Source organism: Mytilus galloprovincialis, chromosome 6 (genome assembly GCF_965363235.1).
Source record: "Mytilus galloprovincialis chromosome 6, xbMytGall1.hap1.1, whole genome shotgun sequence".
Taxonomy (NCBI): Eukaryota; Metazoa; Mollusca; class Bivalvia; order Mytilida; family Mytilidae; genus Mytilus; species Mytilus galloprovincialis.
In genome coordinates this window covers 62521161-62537074 of record NC_134843.1, presented here as the reverse complement: position 1 = coordinate 62537074, position 15914 = coordinate 62521161, and positions in this window count along the sequence as shown.

Here is a 15914-nt window from a genome sequence, read left to right as displayed (position 1 = left end):
GATTAAACCGACATATATTTACAAGCTGTGTAGGGTTATACATGTACATGTATCCATGTGTAAGGTCACCAATATCACATTTTTTTTGTTTACATGTAGGGGTTATTGAGTTTTATTGTGGCATTTTTGTCAATATTGGTCCATGGAATCATTGTGTTCTCTATAAAAACAAAAATATCCGCTTAGACAAAGGCATAACCTTTTGATATGCCAATTAATTTGTTATTCGTACCGTTTGGTTGCTTTGTACGCGACATATATCCCAATTATTGTTTGGTCGGATAATCTTTTAAGCAAACCAAAAGTGTCTCAATACTCCGTCATCTTTTTTTTTTATTATTATTAATTTCAGTTTGTATGTTTACATGTTATGTTGATTGATCTGTTCTCTAGTCTAAGCAATCTAAAAACGCAAATTTGAAACATATAAAAAAGGAGATTCTGAACAGTTAACAGAATATCAAAAGTCTGTTAATAACTTCAATTTTGAAAGATTTTTTCAACTTCGATTATTTTGTCATTTTTATTGTATACATGAATCATGGTATATTGTCAGTTTTATTAGATTTGACATTTTAAAATTTTTCCATAGTATTTTAATTTAATACTCTCTCTCTCTATCTCTCTCTCTCTCTCTCTCTCTCTCTCTCTCTCTCTCTCTCTCTCTCTCTCTCTCTCTCTCTCTCTCTCTCTCTCTCTCTCTCTCTCTCTCTCTCTCTTGTTTATTTTTGTCGTTTCGTTGCTGCATCATTGCCGTTTGCCTCGTTATCTTACTATACTTTGTTGAAAACAAAAAGTCTTGAAAAACCTTTACATCAGCTTTTTAAAAAATAATGTTTTAAGAATATCTCCATCATTATCTTTTCCTTTGCAACTTATCAATGTCGACCAGGATGAGACGTAAGTGTGGCTGGTAATTCACGATGCTCACACCATACAAAAAAGTCATACAATTATCTGCTTACCCGACTCAACGGGTGTATTTTTATTCCATGCAGCTACTGAAATTATTATGTCCAAGGGTCACAAAGTATTTCACACGTGAAATATTTTTTGAATAAATCAGTGTACTTTGCCAGTGATTTTTATCATATTGCCTGATGCTTGCAGTGTTGAGAGAATATTTCATATTGAGTGGTATGAGGTTTTTTTTTCTGAAACATTAAAAGTTTAAATACAGCTACGGTGTGTGTGGAATAGTTAAAGTTTAACAAAGGTGAAGTAATTATAGACTAAGTTATCCCATGAAAACGGAATGCTTCAGTGTAAGATCATCTCGATGACCGGAGGCAGGAGAGCAATCAAACAATGACACACCAAGTCCGAATGGAATAACTATTTTATATGCAAGCTTTTCTAGATAATATTTACAAATATTTAGTATAGGCTTCATAACACAGTTTACAGAACGCCGCGCAATCATTATAATATACTTTATATATTTATATATAATAGTAATAGTATACCCCTGGACACAATGTTAAGTTATATTAAATTAACATGGAGTTGAAATCCAGCCGTCCTGGTGTATTGGTATGAATCGTAGGTAAAATGTACATAAGCTAAACAAAAATGAGTTCTATTCCCATCATAAACACTTGATTTTTTTCTACATACATTTTGTTAGTTTATTTAGTCTTTTCCGTACAGATATTTCTAAGTTTTATTGCATGCGGATTTGACATATCCGCCGAAATGTTACAGAAACAAGAAAAGCACACATACATGTTTAACCCCACCACATTGTTTATGTATGTGCCTGTCCGAAGTCAGGAGCCTGTAATTCAGTGGTTGTCGTTTGTTTATGTGTTACGTATTTGTTTTTCGTTCATTTTTTTTTTATATATAAATAAGGCCGTTAGTTTTCTCGTTTGAATTGTTTTCCATTGTCATATCGGGGCCTTTTATAGCTGATTATGTGGTATGGGCTCTGCTCATTGTTGAAGGTCGTACGGTGGCCTATGGTTGTTAATGTCTGTGTCATTTTGGTCTCTTGTGGACACGTGTCTCTTTGGCAATCATACCACATCTTCTTTTTTATAAAAACAGAAAAACTCAAAATAGAGTAATCCGGCTTAGATCGCCCCTAGTAGAAGAAAGAAGCCCGATGTAAGGGTTATATAAACCATGCCACACTTCAAAATAATGTAACTATATACCATTTACATATTAGTTAACTATATTTACAAGTACCATTCTAATGTTAGCAAGCATATCAAATGGTTCCTTTTTCTTTATTTCATATGCACCATTATATATAGTAGGAGTGCTTTTCACTATGACGCAGCATAGTTTATTTAAGTAATTTATATTACTTTCATTTCATTTTATTGTACAGAAACTAAAAAGGCTAACAAACTATCTCCGAAAATACATATGTTAAATCTGGAACACGAAAAAAAATCATTTGCACATTTTTAAACGGAAAATTATATACTTACTAGTAGATTTTTTCCCGACCAGCAACAGTTCGAATCTGGCACATGGCAGGTGCAGTCGACTTCAATCTCTATTAACTATGGATGCCATATTTTCATACCGATGGTCGATTGTTCTCTCCGGCCACCCAGGTCTTCTCTCCCAATTGAAACTGACTACGACGAATTTTATGGATCAAAGAACTTCGTGTGCATAATTCAACAGTCTCCCCCATTCATTGCAAATTGATTATTCGATCAAAGCAGTTGCGGATCTATACATTTTCATAAGTGAGGACCCACTGGCTGCCTAAGAGGGGACCCACTCCCGTCACGCTTCAGTGATTCTCTATATAACCAACCAACATGTTTCCACAAAAGGGGACCGGGCCCCCTGCCCCCTAAATCCGCCCCTGAACATAGTATAGAAATAAATGATTCATCTGCAAGAATACTCAAATCTCGCCAATTTGCGTTGATATTTGTCTATTGTATATTAACAACACCGTATAAGCTTCCGGATATTTCTGATTTTTCCATCATTGGCCCGTTCCTTTTAAACAGAAAAATAGATTTGCATTAGCATGAACCCCCCCCCAAAAAAAAAATGCAACCAATGACACTTTTACATTCGAAGGGACGACATCAAAAGTTCAATGTAGGATAAAAAAAAAACTTAATTCATATAGTTTTTTCACTGACCCCATAACCCCCTCTTAACTTAATTTGGGGAAAAATTGATTGACCAATTAGGATATATATAAAATCGATGTCAATTAAACAAAACTAACAGCAATTTTGACCCCCACTACCAAACTATTTGAATTAAGTTTTGTTTTAATCCTTCATTGAATTTTTGATGTCGTAACGTTCCTATTCAGTTCTTTTGGGTTTCCTTTTTTGTTCACCATGTTAGTGACCTTATAAAAGTATCCCCAAAAAAGTATACCAATCCTTGACATTTTCGCAAAAATATAAAATACTTAGAAAATCTAGTCAATCTAAAACAAGATACTCTCATTAATTGCTTGAATGACTTTTATAATAACACACTGTATGTATATCTTACAAGTACACAAATGTACACACATCCTGTCATTGACCTTAAAATCAGATATGTTATTAAAATTCTTCATTTGATTAATTCATTGGTGTGTGTAAGTGTGTATATGTGGTTTTATTTTGTATTTGTATATCTTCTAGTAACACGTATCTAAAACTTTTTGTGTAACCAAATTGCTTAAATTTTATATTAAAGAATTAACAAACAAACAAACAAACAAACAAACAAATACTTTATTATAGTCTTATCTCTTTAAAACATTTGACATAAAATAAAAATTGAATATAAATAAAAGACCCACTCTAAAAAGAGCTATGAGAGACTGTAAAACACACATTAGAAATACATTTTTATTACATAACACAAATCAATATAATATATTAACATAAAACACTATAATATTAAAAAGTAATTACTGAGTCGTATTTTCCACAACTGTTTTGAATTTTGGGTCCTCAATGCTCTTCAACTTTGTACTTGTTTTGGTTCCCTTTATAACTATTTTGATCTGAACGTCCCTGATGAGTCTTATGTAGACGAAACGCACGTCTGGCGTATAAAATTATAATCCTGGTACCTTTGATAAATAACTATTGTTGTCTTTTTTTTAGTTTATGCATGTACAAATTATGTAAATAAACCGCACGACTATCAATATTTCTTTGTATGTCATAAATCGTGACTTTTTTTAGTTCATTGTTGTTCGTTGACACATATTTCATGCAAATTCGAGCGGGAACAAGTTATAAATAAATCCAACAGAAAAGTTCTGCAAAACGGGTTAGCTAGGAAGAAGGACAAGAAGTTTTTTTTAATGAGAATCACAATATATCTTATTTATGCACAAGTATTTATGCACTAGACTCAATTGTCCGAAGGAAGAGTACTCGATTTGAGTGTCAAGTGCGGTTCGTCCAAGATTTGATACCAGTAGGTTCAAACCAAAGACATGAAAAGTGTTTTTTTCTGCACCCGCAACTGAAAATTGGGGGCTTTTTGTTTTACCCTTACCGTCCGTCCCATTATAGGTATACAGTTATTCCACACAACTTTTCAAAAGTTTTTTTTAAAACATACAAGTATTTTTTCATCTTCCCTTAAATCTTCTCTGGGACGATGACCTTTTAAATTTAGATCACCGATAAATATAACGGGAAATGGACCTCATTTATGTATCTTTAAATTATTTATCAAACCGTCGACCGAAACATACATGAATTATAGCTTTTTTGCTTAAAAATCATGTCTCTAATAAGAATAAACTATTGTATATATACAAAGAGGGATAATAAAAATAATTACTACATAAACATGACAGAATTCATGAAGTGGCTACAACAAAAACTAGAGGCTCTAAAGAGCCTGTGTCGCTCACCTTGGTCTGTGTGAATATTAAACAAAGGAAGCAGATGGATTCATGACAAAATTGTGTTTTGGTGATGGTGATGTGTTTGTACGTCTTACTTTACTGAACATTCTTGCTGCTTACAGTTATCTCTATCTATAATGAACTTGACCCAGTAGTTTCAATGGAAAATGTTAGTAAAAATTTACAAATTTTATGAAAATTGTTAAAAATTGACTATAAAGGACAATAACTCCTTAGGGGGTCAATTGACCATTTCAGTCATGTTGACATATTTGTAAATCTTACTTTGCTGTACATTATTGCTGTTTAAAGTTTATCTCTATCTATTATAATATTCAAGATAATAACCCAAAACAGTAAAATTTCCTTAAAACTACCAATTTAGGGGCAGCAACCCAACAACGATTCATTTGAAAATTTAAGGGCAGATAAATCTTGACCTGATAAACAATTTTACCACTTGTCAGATTTGCTCTAAATGCTTTAGTTTTTGAGTTATAAGCCAAAATCTGTATTTTACCCCTATGTTCTATTTTTAGCCATGGCGGCCATCTTGGTTTGATGGACGGGTCACCGGACACATTTTTTAAACTAAATACCCCAAAGATGATTGTGGCCAAGTTTGGTTTAATTTGGCCCATTAGTTTCAGAGGAGAAGATTTTTGTAAAAGATTACTAAGATTTACGAAAAATGGTTAAAAATTGACTATAAAGGGCAATAACTCCTAAAGGGATCAACTGACCATTTCGGTCAAGTTGACTTATTTGTAAATCTTACTTTGCTGAACATTATTGCTACTTACAGTTTATCTCTATCTATAATAATATTCAAGATAATAACCAAAAACAGTAAAATTTCCTTAAAATTACCAATTTAGGGGCAGCAACCCAACAACGGGTTGTCCGATTCATCTGAAAATTTCAGGGCAGATAGATCTTGACCTGATTAAAACAATTTTACCTTTGTCAGATTTGCTCTAAATGCTTTGGTTTTTGAGTTATAAGCCAAAAACTGCATTTTACCCCTATGTTCTATTTTTAGCCATGGCGGCCATCTTGGTTGGATGGCGGGGTCACCGGACACATTTTTTAAACTAGATACCCCAATGATGATTGTGGCCAAGTTTGGTTTAATTTGGCCCAGTAGTTTCAGAGGAGAAGATTTTTGTAATAGTTAACGACGACGGACGGCAGATGACGGACGCAAAGTGATGGGAAAGGCTCAATTGCCCCTATGGTCCGGGTGAGCTAACAACAAAGATATTATTGTATACTGATGGCATAAGTCTCATTACTTCATAACTAGATTTTTGATATTGTTTGTAATATACAATACATAGATATGTTAAAGGGGTCAAATTTACATTTATTTGTATTGTGACAATGATTCACATGATAAAGATACTTCACTGTTACAAATTAAACGTTGTTATACGATGGATATCAAACAGCATATATATAATGGTCATGTTTATCCTTGTTAAGCATTATATAACAATTTAGTTCTGCTGAGACTTCGTACTTAAAAAAGATACAATTTATATAATAGCTAAGGGTACAGCATATATACTAGCTAAGTGTGACTTATCTTTCCTTTTTTTGTCTTCTTATATGCAAATATAATTAACTACTCTTAACAATATAGTTCTACAGTCTAAATAAATACATTTTAGCACATTATGGCTCATGGCAATTACACTCAAAGTGTACTAAATAATTAGCCAAATGCTTTTGATAAAGCACCCACTATCTGCCGTATAGGATGTTATAATTTTTTTTTCTTAAGACAAATCGAGGGTGGGATTTCTTAATGGTATAATCGCCTCCATTAGAATAACTATGGTTAAAATGAGACCGCTAACGATTGTGGGTTAAAAAAAACTTTGTTTATCGGTAGGTAGGGGTATTATACATGTGGCATATAGAATGGCATAGAAGCATTTAGTGTATCGTTATTGTGAATGCAATACAACACTTTCCTGGTGGCTCGGAGCTACACAGAGTAAGAGAAAAATACCTCACCCCTTTCTACCAATGAACATATTACCTAATTGTTCAGGTAATTTAAATAATGAATTATACAATGTTTATGAATTAAAAGATTGAGTGGAGAATAAATATATTGTCTTCTAACCAGCGCTATAACCTTGCTAAATAGGGTATGGCTTTTTGGGATGTATAAGTACACAGCCACGTTAGGTCAAATTGAATGTTGAAAAGTAAAATCTCTGTCCAATTAACACTCTAGTAACATTCCAAATGTCCCGCTCTACATTCCGGAAGACACACATTGTACGACTTATACCTTTTGCATATTATATATATGTTATGTTAATTTTCTCTCGTCCTGAGCATGCATGAAATATTTTTAACTGAGCGTTGATAAAACAACAGTTCATACTACGTATATTTTGAAAAAAATCAGAATATCAGAAAATATTATAACATTTACATATCGCAGTTATTACTTGATCAGAAACCTTTTAACTAATAATCTACGACAATTATATAAAATATAAATTAAATGTAAATTGTAGTATTAAAGGATTTCATACACCGATTTTATCCAAAGGAACAGGGTTCTAGCATGTTAAAAAAGAATAAATTGTAAGCGCCTTTTATGTTTTCCTCATTTGCCGGCCTTTCTGTAGCTGTGTATGGCATGGCATGGCATGGCATGTAACGACTATATTTCCCAATGTTCTTCTTTTCTGTCAAATACAACAATTTATCTAACAAGTTCACCTTGAAAATTATGTTGAACTTCTTAAAATTTGAAAAATAAAATAATTAAAAAATGCAGTGGGGGTTTTGCTCGTTGTTGAAGGCCGTACAGTGACTTTTAGTTATTAATTTCTGTGTCATGCGGTCTCTTGTGAAGAGTTGTCTCTTTAACAATCATACCATATCTTCTTATTTTTAATTTGGTACATACAATGCACAAGATACATACACTAGAAATAATGATTGTTGGTGGCAATAAAGGGATACCTATGTTAAAAATCTATAAATTTAGCGATGACGATAGATGTGCTACAACTTTTGTAATCCTTGAACGCGACCATTCGAATTACACTTATCACCGGTTATGTACATAAATGAGCCAACAACACTGGTGGCATATTTAGGAGCAGGATCTGCTAACCCTGCCGGAGCACATGGGACCTCCCCCCGTGCCTTGGTGTTTAATAGAATTCGTGTTGCTCTATGTTGTGTATTGTATAAAATTGAGAATGGAAATGGGGAATGTGTCAAAGAGACAACAACCCGACCATAGAGCAGACAACAGCAGAAGGTCACCAACAGGTCTTCAATGCAGCGAGAAATTCCCGCACCCGTAGGCGTCCTTCAGCTGGCCCTAAACAAATACGTATATTAGTTCAGTGATAATGAACGCCATACTAAACTCCAAATAGACTGTTCTTTGTCCGTGTGTCGTTTTTTTTTAGTATTTTACAATGGCATTGTCAGTTCCTCTTTCCACTTTGAGATTACTATCTCTTTAATTAGTTTCTCCCGCCTATTTTTCAACATTTATTTGAACATCAATAAATATTTGATAAATTTACAAACAATGAAGAAAGCACAGCCATTTTGTAATGATTTCTAGATGAAGAACATAAAGCTCCTATCAAATATTTTTCTTTATCCTCCCAAGGATCTGTACACTATACAAATCATTGATCCTCCCGATTAATTATTAAATTGAACATATACAAACGCTAAACGTTTTATTCGAATAATATCAGCGAGAGAAATGCGATCCAAAAGTCATACGTGTTGCTCAATGGGATATACATATATTGCTGATTTTTTAAATAGTCTAGAGATCATTATTTTTGTATAGACAGTTTCGAGTCACTAACAAACAATAAACTATAAGAACTAAAACAGCTTTTGTCAAGTAAAGAATTTTAATGCGTAAAAGGATTCTTCATAACTATATAATTGCAAACATAAAGGTACTGAGAATGTTCAACAAATTAAAAGAAATAGTGATAATTTTAGTGAGCAACCAATTAACTTAGAGTGGTGGCGCGGTTTTTTTTTTTTCTTAGTCAGAAAATTTATTTAGTTTTTCGACGCGATAAATCAGATAATTTTTTCTTTAAAATTTAACACTATTAGGATGGGGGAATTAGCATTCAGAATATATTCAGAATGTTATCTGTTTGACCAAAATATGTTTTTTAATCAAATTTGGGAGCTGAATATTATTTTTAGAAAGAAAAATAAACCATAACCACCACCCATCCCACCCCTGGAAGTTAAATGGTCGTTCCCTTACAGCATTTAGGTACAATAAACAATAAACCCTGCCACATTCTGTATGTTTGTGCCTGTCCCAAGTCAGGAGCCTGTAATTCATTGTTTGTTGTTTGTCTATGTCTTACATATTTGTTGTTCGTTCATTGTTTTTTGTACATAGATTAGGCCGTTAGTTTTCTCGTCTGAATTGTTTTACATTGTCAGTTCGGGGCCTTTTATAGCTGACTATGCGGTATGGGCATTGTTAATTGTTGAAGGCCGTACGGTGACCTATAGTTGTAAATTTCTTTGTCGTTTGGTCTCTTGTGGAGAGTTGTCTCATTGGCAATCATACCACATTTTCTTTTGTTTCGTGATTACAATACATGTTTCATTTTAACTAGAATAACCAACGTGCATTTTATGAACTTACAAAATAAAAATTTACATCAGAGGTTTGCATTTTTTTTTCACTGGCACATTATTTCTTAGTGATGATATATCTTTACATGACAATAGTATAACTATCTAAGTAAGATAATGTCCTACACCTACATAAAAAATATCACAAACAATACAATTCGTCTTCAAATCATTTGTTATCATATCTATCAACGAAACTTTACTTCCATTTTTCTATATTAAGTTGTTCTTTATTGTTCCATTGTACCAACAGATTAATATGTTGTTTTTTTTTTTTTATCTAGAACTCTAAATATATTTAAAATTATAATCTATACTATCAAACGAGAAGACCTCATTTTGGGTGTCGCTTCTCTTCTTTCCACAATAAATTAATCAACACGCCTCTGTGTCCTATATGTAAAGTGCATAGTCGCATTTGTCATCCATTCATATGATTATTCAGATTGAGTTATTTTGGGAGAAAAACGAGAAAAAGGGCATCCGGATATTGTCCCGTCATTGGACAAAATTTTAAGTCAGATTATACTTCCGGTTTGCGTTTCTCTGTATATATACTACGAATAAAGTGTATTTTCAGAATTCTATCTGCTATCATTTTCAAGTTTACTATCCACGGTGGTCACAGAGTTTATTAAATAGAGAGGGTCTGTATACTATATCATAATCAATGACCACCATGGATCGATTAGAAAACTTAGAATTGAAAGTAAATACACGTTTAGAGTTTTATTAAATAGAGAGGGTCTGTATACTATATCAATGACCACCATGCAGGCGCGGATCCAGAGGGGGGGTTCCGGGGGTTGGAACCCCCCCTTTTTTTTGGACGATCAATGCATTTGAATGGGGACATGTAATTGGAACCCCCCCCCCCCCCTCCCTTTGTCCTGGGTTAGGAACCCCCCCTTTTTAAAATGGCTGGATCCGCCCCTGACCATGGATCGATTAGAAAACTTAGAATTGAAAGTAAATACACTTTATTTATATAGTGAATGTTCATAATATACAGATAAGCGCTAAAATTATTCATGTGCACTTTTGATACCTTTTCTGAAATTCTCCAGTCATTAAATCTTTTACAAAATTCATTGATTACAAAACAAAGAAGATGTGGTATGATTGCCATGTTGACAACTCTCCTCAAGAGACCAAAATGACACAGAAATTAACAACTATAGGTCATCGTACGACCTTCAACAACGAGCAAAGACCATACCGCATACTCAGCTTTAAAAGGCACCGAAATGACAATGTAAAACAATTCAAACGAGAAAACTAGCGGCCTTATTTATGTACAAAAAATGAACGAAAAACAAATATGTAACACATAAACAAACGACAACCACTCAAGTACAGGCTCCTTATTAAATGTTCATAACATACTAAATGTATATTCATATTGAAATTGATAGAAAACCACAAATTGGGAATTTTGGAAATAAAGGAGGAGGGATTAGAAAATTGAACATTTTCCTGTCCCCAATAACCTATGATTTATGATACTTTTGCTGAAATTCTCCAGTCATTCAATATTTTACAAAATTCTTCCAACAACACTTTACATATACTTTAAACTACGCTCTGAATGCCCGCGATTTCGCGGGTGTGTTCTAGTTGCTCTTTAAAAGATCTGTTCTTTACTACTGAAAGAAAATTTTTCATTTGTGCATTAGAACAGTATAAAGTATATTATTTTTGTAATCGCAGCTTCAACTTCCTTTTATGAAAGCTACCGTTAACACACTTAAATCTTTTCAAATATTTGAGTTGTCACCCTTATAAGTGTCACTAACATTATTTACAGTTTAAATAAAATAAATATTAATCAATGACAACAAACGATTGTAAAATGTACAATTACAACATGTAAATGATACTATTGATATGGTATTCATAGACACAATTGTATTAGTAAATGTTGTAAAATAAATAATATCGAAGATGAATATCATTTTGTGTTGAATTATCCTGCATATAGAACAGTTTAATTGAACTTTTTTGCCAAAGTAGTGTTGTTCATGGCCAAATACACGAAAGATAGTATTACATGTTTTATTAAGAGCAGGGTCACACATCTTTACTAAGAAACTATGTATTACTACTTATTTAAAGACTGCTTGGAAACCAAGTATATGTAATGAGTAACTTTTAGACATATCAGATTTCAATGTTTAGAAATATTCTTTAATCATATGAAAGGTCAAAAAAGCTAGAAGAATACATAATATTTACAAATGTGCATAATTACGGTTTCAAATTACTATAAGTGTGCGTATGATAGGATCGATCCATTTGCCTGATTCTGCACTAATCTGAATTAACACCGATAAGCACCGGTAAGCATGTCTGCGGTATAGGTCAAGGCTATTCACATCATGCCAATTTTATCCTGATATAACCGTTGTTATAGGTATCAGGCATGTTGGATCCATCCAAAGAAACATATGAGTTGTGAAATACCAGCGTGATAAAGAAATCGCCCACATTCCCCCAAAGAGTCTATCCAACAAAAAAATGTGCATGGAACATTGGACCAGGTCTCTAAATATTGTAGATCAAAGACTAGAATATTAATTTTGATTTCAGTATGTTTTCTCGTGATGGTTGTTCAATAATAATATTAGCTCCATTTAAAAAAAAATCGTATTTTTATGTGGAAACGTTATACACCTACAATTATCACAAAGACGTAGAGATACAGAATTCACATCGAAAGTTTATCAGATAATAGCATGACAAAGAGATACATAAAATTTGAAACAAAAAATTCTAGAAAACAAATAAATTTTCACATCAGCATACATCCACTGGCTCTTCTTTTCATGACCTGAAAATATATTTTTATATATAAAGTCAGGCGAAACTACTACATAAAGCTTTATAGATTCTTGATTCTTAGAAAGTAGTTACATGCAATTTTAACAGATTTTTCAACATTTTACCTCAAGGTTAACTTCATAGAAACCAAGTATATTCTGAGTTGTACATGTATCACTTTTCTACATGCAACTGCTTACCCATGTTTGAAGTGTTTTAAGAAAAAAATGCCTTTGGGAAGATAAGGACTACTAAAAAAAAACCTGGTTTTCTAGAAATATTAAATGGGTGTATTACGGAACGCATTTTATAAATACTCAATTTTTAAATGCAAACTCATAGACAAGTAAATTTTGGCTCAAAATGGTCTTACGGTGGTATTGGTGTCTTCCGCCATCTTGGATTGTAAAAAACAGAGAACCGAAGGTCCATATTTTCTATCATGTTAGCAAAATTTGATGCAGTAATGCAGATATTTAATGTGAATTTTCATTAACAAGAACCAATTTTTGGAATATAACTTATAAATATAAATATTTTTACAAGTGTAGATTATTTTTGGTTGTTTTTAAATGTTTTAAAATTGGCATTTTAAGGGGAGGTAACTCTAACACAGTGCATTTTCTGAAGGAATCTACATGGAATTTCCCTATTTTGTATTTTAGCCGGAAAAAACGTACGGTGACCCTATCTTTTCTTTTGATATTCTCAAAGCATTGTCGGAAAGCTATCTTTTCTTAATTTATTTTACAATTCTATCATTTTGTTTAGTTTCTGATCACAAAATTGTGTTTTTTCCTGTATAATTCATGCAAAATGTGTCATTTTGTCACAACCTGTAGCTTGAGAAAATGCGCGGTGACCTATCTGTTTTATTATATTTTTGAACATATATCAATAGATACTACGTTTTGGCAAAGTATGAACAAATTCTATCATTTTTATTTTTGACTCCCATACCACCTTAATATATTTTTATTTCACCAAAAGTTTTCTTTCTGTAAACTTGTTGACCAGTTTAAGTTATTTACAATGACATCAAAGGCACAATTTTTAGGGCTACTTCTACTAAATTGGAGGAAGTTCATTTGTGGTCTGACACCTTCAATGTATTGTTAAAAAAAATATGTACTATTGATTGCACGATAACAATACAAATAATTAAAAGTAAGAGTCTGATATTTTATTAGCCTAGATGCACATTGCGTCAATAATCGACCCATTAATAGTACAAAGCAAACAGTTGGACGCAAACAAATATAAAGTGTTATTTTTATTGACACGATTTCCTTGGTATTTGGAATTTCTGATAGTGTAATTTCTTGTCATTGATATTTATTTTGAACCAGAAGACACTGCATGAGATGACTATACAACAACTCAGGCATTAGATATTGATAGGTACAATGTTCATGTATATGACTAATTAAATTATCGGAAAGATCGTAACTACAATATTATTAGTTTCTAGAGAAAATATGTTTGTTTGTTACCCCCCTTTTTTCAAAACATGGATTATGCACTATGTATTTACAGAGACGCTCAGAGAAGCTCATAACTTGTACAACATATAAATTTTATATATATTTTTATGCTTTTTATTGACCGATATTTCGGCATGACTTAAATTGGACCACCTCTTGAATACAAAATAACATTGCATATAAACAAACACAAACATGAAAATGTTTCAAATGGATTTTATTTACATTTATGCGTTAAAGGCCTGATACTAAAGCAACGTATTATTGTTTTGCCACATTCTGAAGGTCTTTAATATGTATGTAAATGTTTACGAAGCAAATGACATCTTACCTGTCTTAAATGTTTTCGTAGTTACTCCTACCATGTGCTATTCCACACTCTTCATACATATCAGAACTATAAATATTTAGATATAATCAACGCGTTTCATGGTTAGAATGTATGGACAAAAAATATAAAAGGTTAAAAACTGAGAGAATTATTTCAGCAAAATAAAAATCGTGCAAAACATACCAAATAATTTTTAAGTTATTAGAACATGTTACAATCCTATTAGGGTCTGTTTTTTCGTCTCTGTTTTAGAAAAGGGATGGTTCGCGCGCTCCCAAAGGAGCATGTTATACAGTGGTTGTCCATGGCTCAGTCTAAAATATTTGTTTTTCTTTGTTTATTTGTCATAATGTGGCTATCAGATTGTTCGTGTAATTTCTTATATTTGTGACTTAGTAGTTTTTGCTGATTGCTCTGTTGTCTGTATGCTTCCCTATACATGCTTCAATAGAAGACTTTTCGTCTCTTATGAATATTGGTTGTATCAATAATCACACCACACATCCTTATTTCATATACATGTAACTAAAATTAAAAATATCGTCAACCAGCACATGTTGGTACATGACTGCCCATCAGACCCGATTATCGCTTTACTGACAAATATATTACAAACTTTCTATGAACTATCTGTTTATCCATTTATAAATCAAGTGTTTAACTTAATCAGAAAATATTACCCTAAGATGGATATGGCTATAGAGGTCTCTTTTTGTCATAAACAAATATGTAAGCATTTCATGTGTTTATAATACAAATTCAAGATTTTGTTGAACAACAAGCTAGTTGATGTTTGTTAGATTTCAAACCACTGCCGTAATATAAATGGTGCAACCGAAAACGGTACAAAATATAAAACAAGTAAACTAAATATCTAAGAAGACCATGAAACATTAGCTGGAAAATATGTTATAACAGCAAATTACGTACCTAATTTCAAAAATAATAACTCAAAAGTATCTAAAGTGATTAACGGCAAGAAAAGATAATCATTAACACTCTAAACTTTAACCTTCATAAGTACCTGGGGTTTTGGGTAGGTCTTGATTCTGTAAATAAAAAAAAAACAGTTTATTACGTTGTTACGTTAGCTATTTAAAATGTTTTCTAATTGCATTTATTATTAACAAGATAACTCTTTAAACTGATGAATGTACATACGGTAGATGAATAAAAGGAATTGGCAATCATACCAAATCTTCTTTTTTATATTAACGGATGTTCAGTCTCGTTAATTGATTAACACTAATCAAGGAAGCTACCTAAACATGAGGACATAGCCCAAAAAGTAGCGAGACATGATGGGTTGATAGGTTAAGACTTTATTGTTACATCAGTCGCCAGGCGAATCTACACGCAAACAAAATGTCAAAATCTGTAAAATTGGAAACCAGACGACCATACTGGTTTTTAGAGGTCTCAAACCGCGAAAACATGACTCGTGTAAATTCATACACTGAAACATCGTCGTTTTCTCACAAAACATTGTAGGACACATGTTTGTTAACATATCCTTTGTGTATGAAGGCTCTGCAGTGTGATCATGCTCGAATCTTAATATGTAGACGCAATTCGAAGGAGCAGTTGAAACATTCTGATTAAAATTGCATTCCAACCCTTCTCTTCTGACGGTAAAGCATTTTATGAGTGTATGGTGGACTATGCATGCAAAATAAAAGAATAAACCCATGTCCGATAGAAATGTTTGTTCTTTGCATTATATTTACTATTTATAAAACTCATCTTTTCTTAAAGGTCC